Genomic DNA, 18,618 nt, shown 5'->3' with positions numbered 1-18,618 from the left:
TGCACACTGCTGCCACTTTGATGGAGGGAGTGAATGTTTATGGTGGTGGATGTGGTGCCAATTCAGCAAGCTGCTTTATCCTGGATGGTGTTGAGCTTCATAAGTGTTGCTGGAGTTGCATTCATCCAGACAAGTGGCGATTTATTCCATCGCACTCCTGACTTTTGCCTTGCAAATGGTGGACAGGCTTTAGGGAGTCAGGAGATAAGTTACTTGCTGCAGAATTCCCAGCCTCGCCCCTGCTCTTGTTGCCACAGTATTTATATGACTGGTCCAGTCCAGTTTCTGTCAATATTCAGGATGTTGATAGTGAGGGATCCAGCGATGGCAATGCCATTGAATGTCAAGGGGAGATGGTCATTGCCTGGTGCAAATGTTACTTACCAGCTCAAGCTTGATTGTTGCCTGAGTCATGCTGGAGGCAAGCACAGAATGCTTCAATATCCGAGTTACTGCAAGTGGCATTGTACGCTGTGCCATTATCAGCAAACAAGTCCACTTCTAACCTTATGATGGAGGGTAGGACATTGATGAAGCAACTGAGATGGTTATGCCCGAGGAACTCTTGCAGCAATGTCCTGGGACCAAGATGATTGGCCTCCACCATCTTTCTTTGTGCTAGGTATGACTAAAACCTATGAAGTGTTTGTTCCCCCGATTCAGGCTTCAATTTTGATTTCCATCTTGTGAGTTGGATGACAAAGAAAAATAAATTTCATTTTCCTAGTTTTCACATTAAGCTATGTTGGGTTGAGTGCTCAAGATATATTCACCTTTAAAAATACTATGTCATCTTTTTCACAGCCCAACACATCCTGAAAAATATAGTTTTCTGCAACGTTGCATGTGAAAAGTAAAATGAGAGAACTTTGTACAATGATTTTATTTTCAATAATCCGTAAAAACAAAATCTAACTTTAGTGCAAAATAAAAAAAGGCTGGGTGGGCACGAATGGTGGTGGTAAGGAACTGAAACAATCAAGGCTTTGTGTAACCATTGTCCTACGGGCTGATGATCTCAGCAAACCCTACCAGAAAATGTTATCATCTGCGTTCAATAGGCATAATTGTGCTCAGTTGTGATCATCTGTACTCAACAGTGATCATTTAGCCAACATTTGACAACCCAAGTAGCAATCAACTGACATCATTAGTCATCAATTGACATCAAATGGAATCACACAGAACACAAGCAACATTTACAAACATTTATCATTTAATTACCTTCAAAGTGGTCAGAAGCAATCTGAGCTTGTTTATCAGGAAAAAGCCTCAATTCTAGAGATCATGACAGTCAATTTCACTAAGTTGCAGACATAAGCTGAAATCAATATCGTGTCATGGATTTTCCTAAATCCCAACTGATGTAATACATTATGCATGCATTGTGTAGATTGCACTATTCAGAGTCCATTGAGGCACACTGCAATTTCCAGATTTGGCACAAGCAAGATCGCTGTGCCACTGTGAAACTAATGGCAGAAAATGTCCCAGCGCTCACTTCTTTTGGGAAAGGAAAATCTGGGCCATTAAGATATAGTCTTCTACATCAGATCTGGACACATGGTCAACCAATCAGACTGCTTTAACTGAAGCAATAAAAGTGAGGATTGCATTGAATTTTACATTTCTGGATCCTTATTATGACACAGCTGACGGTAAAAGACTGAGCTGCTCAAATCCTGGAGGGGAAATTTGAAACAACTATCAAAATCCATTTTTGCAATTTGTATGTTTCAAGATGGAGGACCACCGAGTCTTGAGGTTTTTTTATAAAACTAAATTAAACATTTATTAATACAAGAAAAATTGTAAGCACATACATATGCCTACAAAATTACTACTATAACTACAAGATACCCCTAATGAATCTGACTGTCAGTTATACCCCCATTAAGGCAACGGTAAAATTCAGATTTTAAAAGACGCCAGGCAAAGCATATTTGATCTTACATATTCAAAATGAGGTTCCTTGCAGACACAGTTGAGGGCGTGCAGGCTGGTTAGATCTTAAATGCCTCTCCCTTACACATACAAACTCCTTTCTCTTTATACCTGGCTTTTCCTTTGAATGTAAATTTCCCATTGTATTACTAGGTTTCCAAAGTCACATCTTCTAACAATAATATTTTCATCCCACTAATTTTATTAGTAATATAAACATATTGCTTAGTGTCTCCCCGCTGGGGGAAATATTTTACTTCCACTCTGGAATGCTTTATTCAACATATGTAAATGTACACTTTACCTTATAACTTCCTTGTTGTTTATTTAATTCACATCTCAAACTATGCAAACCCAGGTAGCTGGCTTTAATCCAATTAAGGCACACACACATACAAACATAGACACAGACACCACTAAACTCTACTTTAAAAATTAATTTCCAATAATACTATAGACATTAATCTCTTCATGACAATCCTGCAATACACTATAGCAGCTGTGACCCAGAGAACTTGTGAGTGCTTTATTTTCTGACACAGAAGCCTCTTGTCCAATTCACCAAGGATTGTCAGCAACAATCTGGGACACATACTTGAATGGAAGAAGTTTCAACTTCTCCAGAGCATAGTCACAATAGACACCAAGAATGTATTTATTTTGGTCCCCAATGCACTTCTTCACTGTCAAAGCTCAATAGAGAAGATTTCTGGCATATGACATCTCAGAAACATGTGCATCAATGCACGCATTGCTACATATACATACAAACATATGAATTAGGAGTAGGCCACTCAGCCCCTCAAGCCTACTCCATCATTCAATAAGACCATGGCTGATCTGAATGTAACCTCAACCCCACATTCCTGCCTACCTCTGATAACCTTTCACCCCCTTGTTAATCAAAACTCTATCTAGCTCTGTCTTAAAAATATTCAAAGACTCTACTTCCATCACATTTCAATAAAGAGAATTCCAAAGATTCTCAACCCTCCGAAAAAAGAATTCTCATCTGTCTTAAATGTGCGACCCCTTATTTTTAAACAGTGACCGCTGGTTCTAGATTCTACCATAAGAGGAAACATCCCCTCCACATCCACCCTGTCAAGACCCCTAAGGATCTTAAAGGTTTCAATTAAGTCGCCTCTTACTCTTCTAAATTCCAATGGATACAAACCTAACCTGTCCAGCCTTTCCTAATAATTCAACCCAACCATTCCTGGCATTAGTCTAGAAACCTTCTCTGAACTGCTTCTAATGCATTTACATCTTTCTTTAAATAAGGAAACCAGTGCTGAACACAATACTCCAGATGAGATCTCACCAATGCCCTATATAACTGAAGCACAACCTCCCTACGTTTGTAATCAATTCCCCTCACAATAAATGATAACATTCTATTAGCTTTCTTAATTACTTGCTGTATCTGCATACTAACCTACTGTGATTCATGCACTAGGACACCCAGATCCCCCTGAATCTCAGAGCTTTGCAATCTCTCACTATTTAGATAAGAAGCTTTTTTTATTCTTCCTGCCAAAATAAACAATTTCACATTTGCCCACCTTATACTCCATTTGCCAGATCTTTGTCCACTCACTTAACCTATGTCACTTGGTAGCCTCCTTATGTCCTTTTCACAATTTACTTTCCTACCTGTCTTTTGTGCCATCAGAAAATTTAGTTACCATTCCTCGGGTCCCTTCATCCAAGTCATTTATATAAATTGTAAAAAGTTGAGGCCCCAGCACTGATCCCTGTGGCACACCACTTGTCATATCCTGCCAAACTGAAAATGACCCATTTATGCCAAATTTCTGATTCCTGTTAACTAGCTAATTTTCTATCATGCCAATGTGTTATCCCCTTATACCATGAGCTTTTATTTTCTGCAATAACCTTTGATGTGGCACTTTTTCAAATGCCTTCTGGATATCTAAGTACAGTACATCCACCAGTTCCCATTTACCAACAGCACATAGCTCCTTCAAGAACTCCAATAAATTGGTTAAACATGATTTCCCTTTTACCAAACCATGTTGACTCTGCCTGATAGCCTTGAATTTTTCTAAGTGCCCTGCTATAACATCTTTAATAATAGCTTCTAACATTTTCCCTATGACAGATGTTACACTAATTGGCCTATAGTTTCCTGCTTTCTGTCTTCCTCCTTTTTGGAATAAAGGAGTTATATTTGCTATTTTCCAATCCAATGGAACCTTCCCTAAATTTAGGGAGTTTCAGAAAATTAAAATCAGTGCATCAACTATCTCACTAGCCACTTCTTTCAAGACTTAGGGTGAGGTCTATCTGGACCTGGGGATTTGTCAGCCCACAGCCCCAACAATTTGCTCAATACCACTTCCCTGGTGATTATAATTTTCCCAGAGTTCCTCTTTCCCATTTCCTGATTTACAGCTATGCAAAGTTTAAGCCAAAGCCACCTGCTTTTAACTAACTTTGAGATCGAAATATGCAGAGACCATATCACCAGTAGCTCATGTGCAGCCTGCAGTGTGCCTTCCTGTGCTGCGTCTTTGTGGTGCTGCCTCCCGTGTGCGTCACTGCCACTGACTGGTCCGTGGCCTGGGGCTGAAGGCAGGTCCATGGCCTGCGGCTGAGATCGAGGCAATGGGGCTGCAATTTGGGGCCTGGGATGGAGTGGTGCTGGAGGCTGTCCCACATCTAGGCAAAGTGGAGAAATCCTGGTGTGGAGAGGCTATGTGGGGTTGGATGGTGAGAGTGAGTGGTGGCTGAGGGGAGAGGGAATTGGTGAGTGTCGCTGGAGGGGTGGGGGAGGCCTAATGAGCGTTTTTGATGCCAATGATCGTTTCTGATCACATTTGATGTCAAAAGATGGCAATGAGCACTGATAGCTAATGAAAGTCTCATTCCAAATTACATCTTTTGATGGATAATGATTTCTGATCATTTTTGAATGCATCTAAATGCAAAATGTCATCAAACCTTTCTGTTATGGATGCTACCAAGGTGATGGAATGGAGTGATGGCACTATCCAATAATAAACCAATACAGGAATGAGACTTGTGACTAACGACTCATGGTCATTTATGCTAGGCAAATGCTTGTGCAGAAAACTCATATATCCAACTCCTGCTTATATCAAATTATTAAAAACACATTTGGAAGGCTGCTAATCAATGCCACATGTAAACTGGCCTTTACTTCTCTTCACTCCAATTCAAGTAGCCTCAAACAGATTACCTTTAAAATTAGTTTGCCCTTAAATCATATCTCAATTTCTGTACACATGTCCCAGCAAGTGGTGTAAGAGTACAAAATGCACCTTTCACCTTTCTGAATTTAGTGTTGCAAGTTCATACTTTTTATTGCATTTTCACCTAAAATTTAGTAAAACTGAAATATAGTAAAATTAGCGAGGGCTTCTAGTGCTAACAGGCACAGCAATGGCAACCCATACCAACACCCATTATGAATCTATATCAAAGCTGGAGAAATCAACTGGAAAGGCTGTTCCAGAGCATTGTATTTTATACTCTGAGCTATTTTCAAATAGCTCATTATCAGTTATTGACTTCACTACTAGAAACTGACACAGAAATATATATATGAGGCGTCAGTTGGCTGTGATGGATTGGGAAACTTGACTTAAAGGGATGATGGTGGATAGGCAATGGCAAACACTCAAAGAGCGCATAGGTGAACTGCAACAATTTTTTATTCCTGTCTGGCGCAAAAGCAAAACGCGAAACGTGACCAAAACATTGCTTACAAGGGAAATTAGAGATAGTATTAGATGCAAGGAAGAGGCATACAAATTGGTCAGAAAAAACAAGAGACCTGAGGATTGGGAGCAGTTTAGAATTCAGCAAAGGAGGACCAAGGGATTGATTAAGAAGGAGAAAATAGAGAACAAGAGTAAGCTTGCAAGGAACATAAAAACTGACTGTAAACGTTTCTATAGGTATGTAAAGAGAAAAAGATTAGTGAAGACAAATGTAGGTCCCTTACGGTCAGAAACAGGGGAATTTATAATGGGGAACAAAGAAATAGCTGACCAGCTAAATACATACTTTGGTTCTGTCTTCATAAAGGAGGACACAAATAACATACCAGAAATGTTGGGGAACACAGGGTTTAGTGAGAGGGAGGAACTGAAAGAAATTGGTATTAGTAGGGAAATGGTGTTGGGGAAATTGATGGAATTGAAGGCCGATAAGTTCTCGGAGCCTGGAAATCTACATCCCAGAGTACTTAAGGAAGTGGCCTGAGAAATAGTGGATGCATTGGTGGTCATCTTCCCAGATTCTATAGACTCTGGAACAATTCCTACAGATTGGAGGGTAGCTAACGTAACCCCACTATTTAAAAAGGGAGGCAGAGAGAAAACAGGGAATTATAGACCAGTCAGCCTGACATCGGTAGTGGAGAAAATTCTAGAGTCCATTATAAAAGATTTAATAGTTGAGCACATGGAAAACAGTGGCAGAGTCAGACAGAGTCAGCATGGATTTATGAAAGGGAAATCATGCTTGACAAATCTACTGGAATTTTGAGAGGATGTAACTAGTAGAGTTGATGAGGGGGAGCCAGTGGATGTGGATTATTTGGGTTTTCAGAAGGCTTTCGATAAAGTCCCACATAAGAGACTGGCATGTAAAATTAAAGCGAATGGGACGGGGTTGGGGGTAGTTTATTGAGATGGATAGAAAACTGGTTGGCAGACAGGAAACAGAGTAGGAATAAACGGGTCTTTTTCCGAATGGCAGGCAATGACTAGTGGGGTACCGCAGGGATCAGTGCTGGGACCCCAGTTATTCACAATATAAATTAATGATTTAGATGAGGAAACTAAATGTAATACCTCTAAATTTGCAGATGACACAAAGCTGGGTGGGAAGGTGAGCTGTGAGGAGGATGCAGAGATGCTTCAGTGTGATTTGGACAAGCTGAGTGAGTGGGCAAATGCATGGCAGATGCAGCATGATGTGGATAAATGAGAGGTTATCCACTTTGGTAGCAAAAACAGGAAGGCAGATTACTATCTGAATGGCTATAAATTGAGAGAGGGGAATGTGCAACGAGACCTGGGTGTCCTTGTCCACCAGTCGCTGAAGGCAAGCATGCAGGTGCAGCAGGCGGTAAAGGCAAATGGTATGTTGGCCTTCATAGCCAGAAGATTCGAGTACAGGACCAGGGATGTCTTGCTGCAATTGTACAGGGCCTTGGTGAGACCACACCTGGAATATTATGTGCAGTTTTGGTCTCCTTATCTGAGGAAGGATGTACTTGCTATAGAGGGAGTGCAGCGAAGGTTTACCCGACTGATTCCTGGGATGGCGGGACTGACATATGAGGAGAGATTGAGTCAATTAGGGTTATATTCGCTGGAGTTCAGAAGAATGAGGGGGGATCGTATAGAAACCTATAAAATGCTAACAGGACTAGAGAAGGTAGATGCAGGAAAGATGTTTTGGGGCTCATGCGGGTACCTATAGCCACATCTTTTAATTGGAGATAGTGGGACAGGTTTAAGGAGAAATTATTCAGTGAGAACACAATTTCAGCCAAAGGTGGATGGAGATTGTTTGGGCCTCTGTTCAAGGAAGAAGCGGAGAGCCCTCAGATCATTCTGGTGGGGGTGGTGTAGAGGGATTGGACATCCATGGTGAAGAGGAAGCAGTTAGGGCCAGGGAACTGAAAATTGTTAATATGATGTGGGGCATCAGAGGAACCATGGATGTAAGTGGGAAGAGCCTGGACAAGAGGAGAGAGAATGGATTCAAGGTAGGAAGAAATGAGTTCCGTGGAGCAGGCTGACACGATGGGTCTACCTGGACAGTACTGCTTGTGGATTTTGGGAAGGAGATAGAAGTGGGCTGCCTGGGGTTGGCAGACTATGAGACTGGAGGCTATGGAGGGAAGATCTCCAGAGAGATGAGGTCAGTGACAGTCCTGGAAACAATGGCTTGATGTTTGGTGATGGGGGTCATGGTCCAGGGGGAGGTAGGAAGAAGTGTCTGGGAGCTGGCGCTCAGGCTCTGCAAAGTAAATGCTGCATTGCAAATTAACTGAAGTAACCTACCCAGTAATTATTACATTATATCAAAATAAGGCTTGCAGGCAGCATTTCACAGACAAATGGGTAAGTGACTGAGGTGGCAAAATACAAAGTACTAGAAACTCATGCAAATTCTGACCATTTGAAGTTCAATTTGAGATGGGATTACTCTTTTTTAATTCACCAAATATGATTTGGAACACATAGAATACTGTGTATTATTTTAAAGTTGTTGTGGTTTCTTTTTGATGGAATTATTTTCTCGGTGATCTGGAGAGATCTGGGTCACAGATGCATGAACTTTGTAACTTGGGATCTGAACAGCATGGGATTTTGTGACAGGATCCATGGTATTAGGAGGTTATATTTGGCAGCAGGTTACAGCTGTGACATGAAGCAGTGCACATCACCCCAAGCAGGCTGTCAATCCCAACTGCACGCAAAGGAATTCACCAGATAAGGAACTGGGTCACTGCAAAGGGAAGAAAATGAAAGTACAAAAACTTAAAACACCATGCACACAAGTTTTCTTTTGAGTCCATTATGCAAAGTTCAATAAATTAAAAAAAAACTTCAAATACGTATTTAGAAAAGCATAAACTTTTATGAATGACAGATGCTGTGGGAAAAAGTGTTCAGTGAAAATTCACACAAAAAAAAACAATTAATGTGGAATGAAACCAAAAGCCGCCCATCTTCCTTTTAGGCTGGATCCTGCCCCATGACCCAGGATGTCACCTGGTATATTCCTCGGAGGGCCTGCTCTGACAATTACATTCTATAATAGGGTCATCGAGTGTTCATGGATTTTGTCCCCTCTTTTGGATGAGAAGCTACCTGGCTTCCATTCCATCACTCCAAAGATTTAACCAAACTGCCACAAAGCACATTGTGAAGAACGCTGATTCACATTTCACTGCCCCGGCACAATTTTAATAACATTTTACAGAATCACAGAATGGTTACAGCACAGAAGGAGCCCATTCGGTCCACTGTGTCTGTGCTGCTCTCTGAAGGAGCAATTCATCTAGTGCCACACCGACCCCCCTCCTCTCCCTGTAGCCTTGCACATTCTGTCTTTTCAGATAATAATACAATTTTATTTTTAAAATCTCAAAAATATTTTTTAAACAGGTGCCTATCAACATTAGTGAAATTATTGAGATTGCGTACTTCAGCTGTTCTTTGCTTATAGCACCCCTTGTTGGAGTTACCGTGAAACTACATTACTGCAAATCATAAAGCAAAGTCAACTGGAACGATAATGCATACAAATTGAGATTATTACAGAGGGTGTATAGAGATTCCAACCTTTATAGTATAACTGTGTGGACAGCAGAGAAGTTTGAAAACCACTAAACAACAAACTTTGTACTGTTATTATCTGAACTCCAAGATCATATTTTCTTAAAAGCACATTCAATAGCTAATTAATAACATATACTAATTTAATTTCATGGAGAACTGGGAACAGTCACTGGGTGACACTAACATTCAGCTAAGAGCTGTAGGCGAGGTCCATGTCATTGTGCCATCTACAACAAATTTAATCATCAAAATGTCACTGCTACAAGTTTATCAAGAAATATTTTACTTTTGATTACTAAATTTCCAGATTAGTACATTAGCATTTTGTTCCTTGTGAAGTTATCTGGCTGTAGCGGTGGGGGGAGATAATTGTGGATTGAAGCCGATGTTATCATCAGTTTCACAACATAGGATTGAAAAGTGTAATACATTTATGTTCAACAGATTTCATCTCAAATGGTATAATTTGTCTCAGACTAAGTTAGAGTTGCAAGGAATTATTCAATGTTAGAAACCAGTCCTGAGCAACTGGAAGCTTGCCATTCCACAACAAAATTCCAGGCATATCACAACACCAGGCCCCAAGTGGCCATGTACAGATGGTTTCCCCACCCCCACAATACAATAGTTAACAGTGCTCATACTTTTAAATAGTTTTAAACAAATCATTCCAACAGTGGATTGAGTGACACCAAATATTCAGCTTGTGTTATTACTCTCACCTTTTAGAGCTCATGGGTTATGCAGTCACAGCAGTCACTGGGTGACACTAACATTCTGCTACATTTCTGCCTTCCTTTTCCGCATTTATTTATTCCATATACACACATACCCCCTTTGAAGATCTTATTTATGACTGCGTCTGTGCGGCATCTTTTACAACCTCTACAAATATGTCAGACCAAACCAATGCATTTCATGACAATTACTGCCCTATCATCAGATGGTGCATATACTGGAAATTAGTTGGGACTAATTTAATTTCATGGAGAACTAGGAACAATCACTGGGTGACACTAACATTCAGCTAAGAGCTGTAGGCGAGGTCCATGTCATTGTGCCATCTACAACAAATTTAATCATCAAAATGTCACTGCTACAAGTTTATCAAGAAATATCAGCTTGCTTGATTTCCATTAAGCCTACATTTTTTAAGTACAGCAGCAGTGATCTGCCATGCCTTTTCTCAGAGCTATTTATGCACAGAATTCTTGGTTTTGGCTCAGCTCACGACAAAATATCAAGTAGAGACTGTTTACTTACTCTCGAAGTGCCACAAAACACAAAAAGATAAAAAGGGGAAAGAAATGAAGACTTAAATTTAAGGCATCAAACATAAACTAAAATATGGTCCTAAAAGAAAAGATTCTGCAAAAATTATGCCAATTAAAATCGGGAAAACGGTTTGATTTTTTTTTGTTAGGTGGTAAAAATTACTTACCACAATCAATTATTGCGGTACTTCTAATGTTTTATGAACTACTGCAAAATGTGCTGTTCATTTAGTGACAGTAATGTTAACTTTATGCAAGTTAATTTGTACTTGTTTCTGGTAAAGCATTAGTTCAAGGCATTCTATTTCAAAATATTTCAGTTTTCAGGTAAACAACCTCTTGTTGGGGGGGAGTGGGATGGGGTGTTACTGACAGCCTAAGAAAGGTGAATTCATTATTAATCCTTAGAATGCTGGCACTTACATGAAATTCACATCCCTAGGCCAACCATTTTTGCTTACCTTTTCAAGACGCACATGGTTATGCTGTAACAAACTCAATTGGAAAGAAAAGGCAGCATTTATATAACACTTAATTATATCTTAAAGCATCCAAAGCACCTCACATATAGTTGCTATAGTTGTGTAAATAAATTTGGTCGTTGTTCTGTGCACAGCAGCAATTGTGGTGGTAGTTGAGAGAAAATGTTGGCCAAGACTCTAGAATTACCTGGCCTTTGAAAACTGGCTTGGATGCAAGTTATGCAACCCCCAATATACAAAATCCTCTTATAGTTTTATATTACTGTGCTAAATATGACATTATTGGTTAGCTTTGAACTAAAAATGCTTTCATAAATGCACAGAAACTTTCTTTGTAGAACAATGGGCAATCTGTTCATTTCAGATTGAAATATCTGGGAGCAGAGTTTGAGAGTGGGCATAACTTGGGAAACATGGAATAGCTGAATATTCTATGGTAAGAGTCAAGATTTGAGAAAGTGGCAGTTTTGCCTATAACTCAGGCTCAAAACAAGAACAGTAGCCTAGTGGTTACTGGATTAGTAATCCAGAGGCCTGGACTACTGATCCAGAGACATGAGTTCAAACCCCACAATAGCTGGGGAACTTAAATTCAGTGAATCTCACCTCCCCTTGTGTAGAACACCAGCTGCTGCTCATCCCTGACTATAACCCAATTACCCAAGGACAGCAACTTAGCATTGCGCTGTAGAAAGAATGAGTATTTCTTTCCCACTTTGATTTTAACTTTATTTCTATTCCATACCTTACATTTACCTCACCATCGCAGCCTCCGTGGTTTCACTGCTCATTTTTGAAGTGCAATCTATTTCATAGAATTGGTCTCTTATTAAATAAAATCCACCTTCAAAAGGCCAGTTTCCAAGCCAATCAATTTTAAATTGTTAAAATCACCTCTTGAGAGCTACAAACTTACCTTCTGATGCCTAACCATGAAAGAGATGATGCTAGTGATGGATGAGTTTTTCTTTTGGTGACCCTGACAACCTGACAACAAAGCAGTCTCAGGAGCACTCCCAGCAAAAATAGAAACCCGAAAATAAAAGGGGCTGGAAAACCATTTAGCTCACAGCAAGTTAAAAGCTAGAACTATGTTTCTGTACTGTTTTAAGCTCGCACCATGCAGGAACTGGTGTTGTACGTGGGTTCCCAAGACAGAGGGAGCTCTAAACAAGGGCTACAATTAGAGTCATCTGGTATATCATGACGCAGTGAGATAGCTTACTAAAAGTGAATATCAAACCAAACGCTTTCACTGAGTAAGGAGGATTTGCATTTACAAGGTGCCAATGTCATCAGTCCAGATCTGCCATAAAACATTGATCAAGACAAATTCTTAAAGCAATTATTGGTTCTTCTGTGCAACTTATCGAATTGCAGTATTTCAGATTTCCTCCTATTTTAATATTTTACTTTTTTTTTAATTACTACTATAGAATACTTGCTAATCTTCATCATAAAAGGTTTTAAAAATTTAGCCAAGGTTTTTTTTCCCCCACCTCTCAATTGTGATGGCCCAAGTGCTTTGGGGAAAAAGCTATAATTTATGTTGGGGTGACAGTCTCTCTAAGAACTAGGTTTCTCTCAAATAGAAAAGCAACTTGCTTCCATCATGTGGTAAAGCTACCTGGCAGATAAACAATAGTATAAGATGGTGAAACAAGAAGTTAATTATAGTGGGGAATAGATTTCAAGCAGTTAGAACAAGCTGGCTGCAGGGAACATCTCTTTCAAGCAGAATTCAGTTGATATTCTGTGGGATGGGTAAAAGGGTTTATCGCTTGATAGCTGAAGGTCTTAATAACTTGGACATAGCTAAGGTTTTTGATATTCGTGCTCTTTGATTTTTAGTAAAATTCTTTTGTTTAAAAAAAGTGAACCTCGTTGTGGTTTCAATCTTTTGGATCTCCAAAACAAAAAATTAAAATGTTACTGGTCTCTGCTGAAATTGTAACCACAATTAAATCAATTTACTTCAGATGTGTTGCTTCCAGGATATTCTAAAGGAAAGGCCTTTTCCTGTTTCTGAAACAAGTCAAAGATGTTTTATACCGAGCAATATATTCAACCATTCACTCAGCACAGTGATAGGGCTTGCACAAGATAATGATGATAATTGACAAAAGTATTAAAGGAGACATTAGAAATAAATTATTGACTGTGGTTGGAGAATGTGGAATTCTCTATCGCAAATTGTCATTGAGGTGCAGAATTTTTTTAAAAAAGGAATTACATAGGCCCTTCAAAACAGGGATAATAGATACAGGAATTAACTAGAGAAATTAAATTGGACTAAGTAGCCACGTGGAAAATGCCAGCAAAAACTTGTAGTCAAATTACCCATTTCTGTGCTGTAGCATTCCATGACTCATGATCATTAAGTCCAACACTGATGGGATGATCCCTGCACATGTCCAACATACATCAATAATTTGGATGAGGGAACCAAATGTAATGTTTCCGAGTTTGCTGATGACACAAAACAAGGTGGGAATGCGAATGGTGGAGGATGTTGAGAGACTTCAAGGTGGTTTAGGCAAGTTGAGTGAGTGGGTAAATACATGGCAGATGCAGTATAATGTGGATAAGTGTGAAGTTATCCGCTTTGGTAAGAGTAGTATTTAAATGGTGATTGGGAAATGTTAATTTACAAAGGGATCTGGGTGTCCTTGTACCAATCACTGAAAGCAAGCATGCAGGGTCAGCAAGCAGTTAAGACAACAAATGGTATGTTTGCCTTCATTGCAAGAGGACTTGAGTACAGCAGCAAGGATGGCTTACTGCAGCTATACAGGGCCCTTGTGAGACCACACTTGGGTATTATATGCAGTTTTGGTCTCTTTACCTTTGAAAGGATATACTTGCCATAGAGAGAGTGCGGCAAAGGTTCATCAAACTGATTCCTGGGGTGACAGGATTGTCGTATGAGGAGAGAGGATACGATACAATCTCAGGATATGGGTTAGGCCATTTAGGGCTGAGATGAGGAGAAACTTCTTCACTCAGATAGTGGTGAACCTGTGGAATTCTCTACCACAGAGGGCTGTGGAGGCCAAGTCACATAATATATTTAAGAAGAAATAGATAGATTTCTAGACTTTAAAGGCATTAAGGGTTTTAGGGAGAGAGCAGGCATATGGCATTGAGGTAGAGGATCAGCCACGATCATGTTGAATGGTGGAGCAGGCTATAAAGGCCAAATGACCTACTCCTGCTTCTATTTTTTCTATGTTTCTAACATGAAATGGTTTGGATAGGTTTGACCTAGATCCCAGTGGGAGCACATGTACTGTAGAACAAAATAAACGAGTTGCCTACAATTGCAGTTAAAAGGTGTTAAGGATCATTGATGTGAAAAAGAAATTCAGTGAAGCAGAACAGGGTGCCTTTGTAAGATTAAGGCATGTTGCTGAAGCAAAACTTTACTCTCACTCTGGCAGCCTTATGTTGAATGTTTTTGGAGTATTCAATGCTGACGTTAGCTGGCTAAAATTATTTTCAATTTTCATTAATGGCATCTTTCACCGTCATTTTGGGCCAGAGTTTCATGTGAGGGGGTGGGCAGCCAGAAAGATGCAGTGGGAGGCGTCACGATGTCTCACTTCCGTTCCCAACTCTGCCCATTCTCGCAAGGCTGAGAAGAGAGCAGGGGTGAGGGTGGAAAATTTGTCATCCTCACCATTAATTGGGTGCATTTAGATAATTAAGCAGCTCCTGAAGAGTTCGCCTTCTCAGGTATCAACTCTTTCCTGGGACGGGCAGCCATTGAGAACTACGTAAAGCTTGTTAGGAACAGGGCTGACAGTGAGGCTGAACATTGCTTGTTTCTCTGGTGTCCTACCCCCAACCCTGGCCTCCAATTGGCCATCACTCCAGGCCCATTCCCAATTAAACTTGTGCCTCCACCAAAATCAGAAGCTTTTGGGTTCCAGTTGGAAACAGAATTAACTCGAAAATGAACTAGTCTTCCAAATACTGTCTCCTCAACCAAAATCTGGCCCTTTGTGGTTCTTTCATCTTGAACGACAGTAAACTTGAAACAGGTCAAAAATTTTTTTTTGGAAATTTCATTCATGGGATTTGAGTGTCACCGGCAAAGCCAGTATTTATTGCCCAACACTAATTGCCCTTGGGAAGGTGTGGTTAGTTGCCTTCTTGGACTGCAGCAGTGTAGTGTATGCACTCCCACAGTGTTGTAGGCAAGGAAATACAGGAATTTGACCAACAACAATGAAGGAATGGCGATAATTTCTGAAGTCAGAATGGTGAGAGAGACCTGGATGGGTACTTGTAGGTGGTGATATTCCCATGTCCTTTGTCCTTCTGTAAGGACCTTTGGATGAATACCTAATTGGAATCAATCCAATTCACCAGTAATTTGGTTTTAACTCTCAGGTTCAAACAATAATTTAGGCCCACAGGGTAAGACAAGACTGTTCAGAAAGTGAATTCAAATAAATTTTATTTAAAGAGAAATACAAACTAGTACAGAGTTGTAATATAGGATTGTCAAGTTATAATGCAGAACTAGTTATGTACAAATGTATAAGAATCACACATCCATATAATTAAACATCAGTTTCAATACACAGTGCATGTGTCTGTAATTAAAATCATTCACCATCCTTTTCCTACACAGGACTAATTTTTAACAAATAACCCAAAAAGGAACACAAGCATACTTATCACATCCAACAGACCTTCACGGCTTCCAATGAGTTCATCAGTTCCACGAAAGCGTATATTTGCTTCCTTCTCTGGGTGTCAGAATGGGGTTAATCCCTAGGGAGGGTCTAAGATCCTCCCACTTCACATGCTAATAGTGCCTTATCATCCTTTGATTGGCTGACATATTTTAATTTAGCTTAATTAATCTTGATAACAGAACAATGAACACTGCTTCCTTAATATGATTTCAAACACACACCTTATGTAATTTGTACAAACTTTTAGTTTCTAAATTTTGTTCTAATCAGAATTTATGATATTCCTTGCAATCATTTTGTGCCTGCTTCTTAACAAAAGAAATGCACATAAAATTCCTTTAGAAATATGCTTGGTCTTAATTTGTGTAATTTAAAAATCAAATCCTGCAATAAAACTACTAATTAATTAACAGTTCCTTCATTATAATTGTAACTGTGGCTTATCTTACCTAATTGTTGTTGCTGGGCTGAAAGTTCTCCTTATCTGTTGTTGTCATGGCTACACACGTCAGAACGCAAGGTCATTTGTCTTAACATCCGAACTCTATTTTATGGTCAGGCCATTAAGCTTAAAAGAAAATAGTTATACATACCTAAATAAGTTTTAAGAAATTATTAAAACTTTAAAAAGGTGAAATAATACTTATAAACACAAATGTGTGAATGTTTAGTGCTAGCTCTGCTGATTAGGTTAATTAATTGCCACCAAGGGACATTTCTTTCAATTAATCTGATGTCTCTTACAATAACGCTATGTATAGAAACACAAAAGTAATTGTGTTGAATTTAACCGAAGTTTGTAGGTTTTCAAAATTGCAGCATCATGCATTTTAAAAAGATGACTTTTAAAGTACTTTTAATTTTAGCCAAGCATTTTAAAATAACTATTGATTCATTTAAAGTCAATTAAAATTAATTGAGGTTCACTACCTTAAAATTATTTATTGCCAGCTTGCCCAATTCACTGTCAATATAACAATGTATACATTTGGTTGCTGTCAGGAAACCATATGTTACTTCTAAGATGGCTTCCTTTGGCCCTGATAACTTATTCAGTAAGTTTAGCGTGAGAATGATTGGTTTTTACTAAAACTTACTTCTAAGTAAGCTTAGACGGTGAGTGATAGAGATCATGGATTTTGGAAGTGTCAAAGAAACTTTGCTACTGTGCATCATGCAAAATACATACATTGCAGCTACACTGCACTGATGGTGCAGAAAGCAAATGTTTAACAATGTGAATGGGGTTCCAGTCAAGTGAGTTACTTTAAGCTGATGTTACTCTGTCAGCCATAGCTCAATTGGTAGCACATTTGTTTCTGAGTCACAAGGTACCGGGTTCAAGTCTAGGACTTGAGCACAAAAAGAAAAAAAGGCCAACACTACAGTACAGTGCTGAGAGAGCACTGCACCAGAAACCCCACGTCAGATGTGACATTAAATCAAGTTCCTATCTGCCTGTTCGAGTAGATGCAAGGGATTTCCTGATACTATTCAAAAATGAAAAAGGGAGTTATCCTTGCCAATATTTACCCCTCAAATCAACATCACAGAAACTGATAATCTGGTCATTACCACATTGTTGTTTATGTGGGAGTTTGCTATGTGCAATTTGGTTGCTATGTTTCCTACATTACAACAGTGATTACACTTCCAAAGTACTTCATTGGCAGTAAAGCACTGAGATATCCGGTGTCATGATAAGCACTACAAATGTCTTTTTTTTTTCAAAATAGTGTCAAGCATCTTGACTATTTTTAGAGCTGCACTCATTCTGGCAAGTGGAGAATATTTCATCACACTGTCTTGTAGATAGTCAAAAGGTTTGTGGAGTCAGCAGTTGAGTTACTTGCCACAGAAAATCTAGCCTCTGGTTTGCTCATGTAAGCACAGTTGTGTGGCTGGTCAGGTCCAGTTAAGTTTCTGGTGAACCACAGGATATTGATGGTGAGTTTCTGGCAATGGTCATACCATTAAATATCATGGGGAGACGGTTAGACACTCGTGTTGGAGATGGTCATTGTCTGGCACTTGTGGCATGAATGTTGCTAGGCATTCACCTGCCCAAGGCCAGAGGTTGTCAAGTCCCACTGCCTGCCGGGAAGGACTGGTTTATTACCTGAGAAGTTGCAAGTAGAAATTAACACCGTACAATCATATCATCCCCAATGTTGACCTTATGGGGCGAAGGTAATTGATGAAGCAGCTGAAGATGGTTCTCCTGCAGCGATGTCCAGAGGATGAGATGATTGGCCTTCAACAACTACAACCATTTACCTTTGTTCTAGGTATCCCTCCCTCCAACCCCCTCGATTCTCATTGACTTCAATTTCATTACAGTTCCTTGATGTCACACTCTGTCAAATGCTGCCTTGATGTCAAGGGCAGTGCCTGTCCCCTTCATCTCTAGCATTAGGTTCTTTGTTCAAGGCTGCAAATGAGATCTGGAGTCAAGTGTTCCTGGCAGAACCCAAACTGAACACATGGTGAGTAAGCGCGTTTGATGGTGCAGTCAATGACACATTCCATCACTTTGCTGATGATAAGTGTAGACTTATATGGCAGTAAGTGGCCAGATTGGATTTTTCCCTATTTTTTATGGAATGGACATATCCAGGCATTTTTAAAACTTGACAGTGTTACAGCTGTATTGGTACAGTTTAGTTAGAGGAGTGGCTGGTTCTGCAGCACAAGTTTTCAGCATTACACCCCAAATATTGTTGGGGCCCCACAGCCTTTGCTGCATACAGTGCACTTAGCCATTTCTTGATATCACATAGAATAAATTGAATTGGCAAGACGCGCTTCTGTATGATGGGCACCTTTGCAGAAGGCCAAGATGGATCACCCACTCAGTAAT

General features: G+C 39.7%; 1 protein-coding gene across 4 annotated transcripts in view; it reads right to left on the bottom strand.

Moving 5' to 3' along the window:
- The window catches only part of LOC121277066 (AP-3 complex subunit sigma-1), a 77,343-nt gene that overhangs the window by 31,686 nt on the left and 27,039 nt on the right, over positions 1 to 18,618 (bottom strand). The window lies entirely within an intron of this gene.

This window comes from Carcharodon carcharias, chromosome 4 (genome assembly GCF_017639515.1).
Source record: "Carcharodon carcharias isolate sCarCar2 chromosome 4, sCarCar2.pri, whole genome shotgun sequence".
Lineage (NCBI taxonomy): Eukaryota > Metazoa > Chordata > Chondrichthyes > Lamniformes > Lamnidae > Carcharodon > Carcharodon carcharias.
Note: the sequence above shows the minus strand (reverse complement) of the source record. Positions and strands in the feature narration are given on the sequence as shown.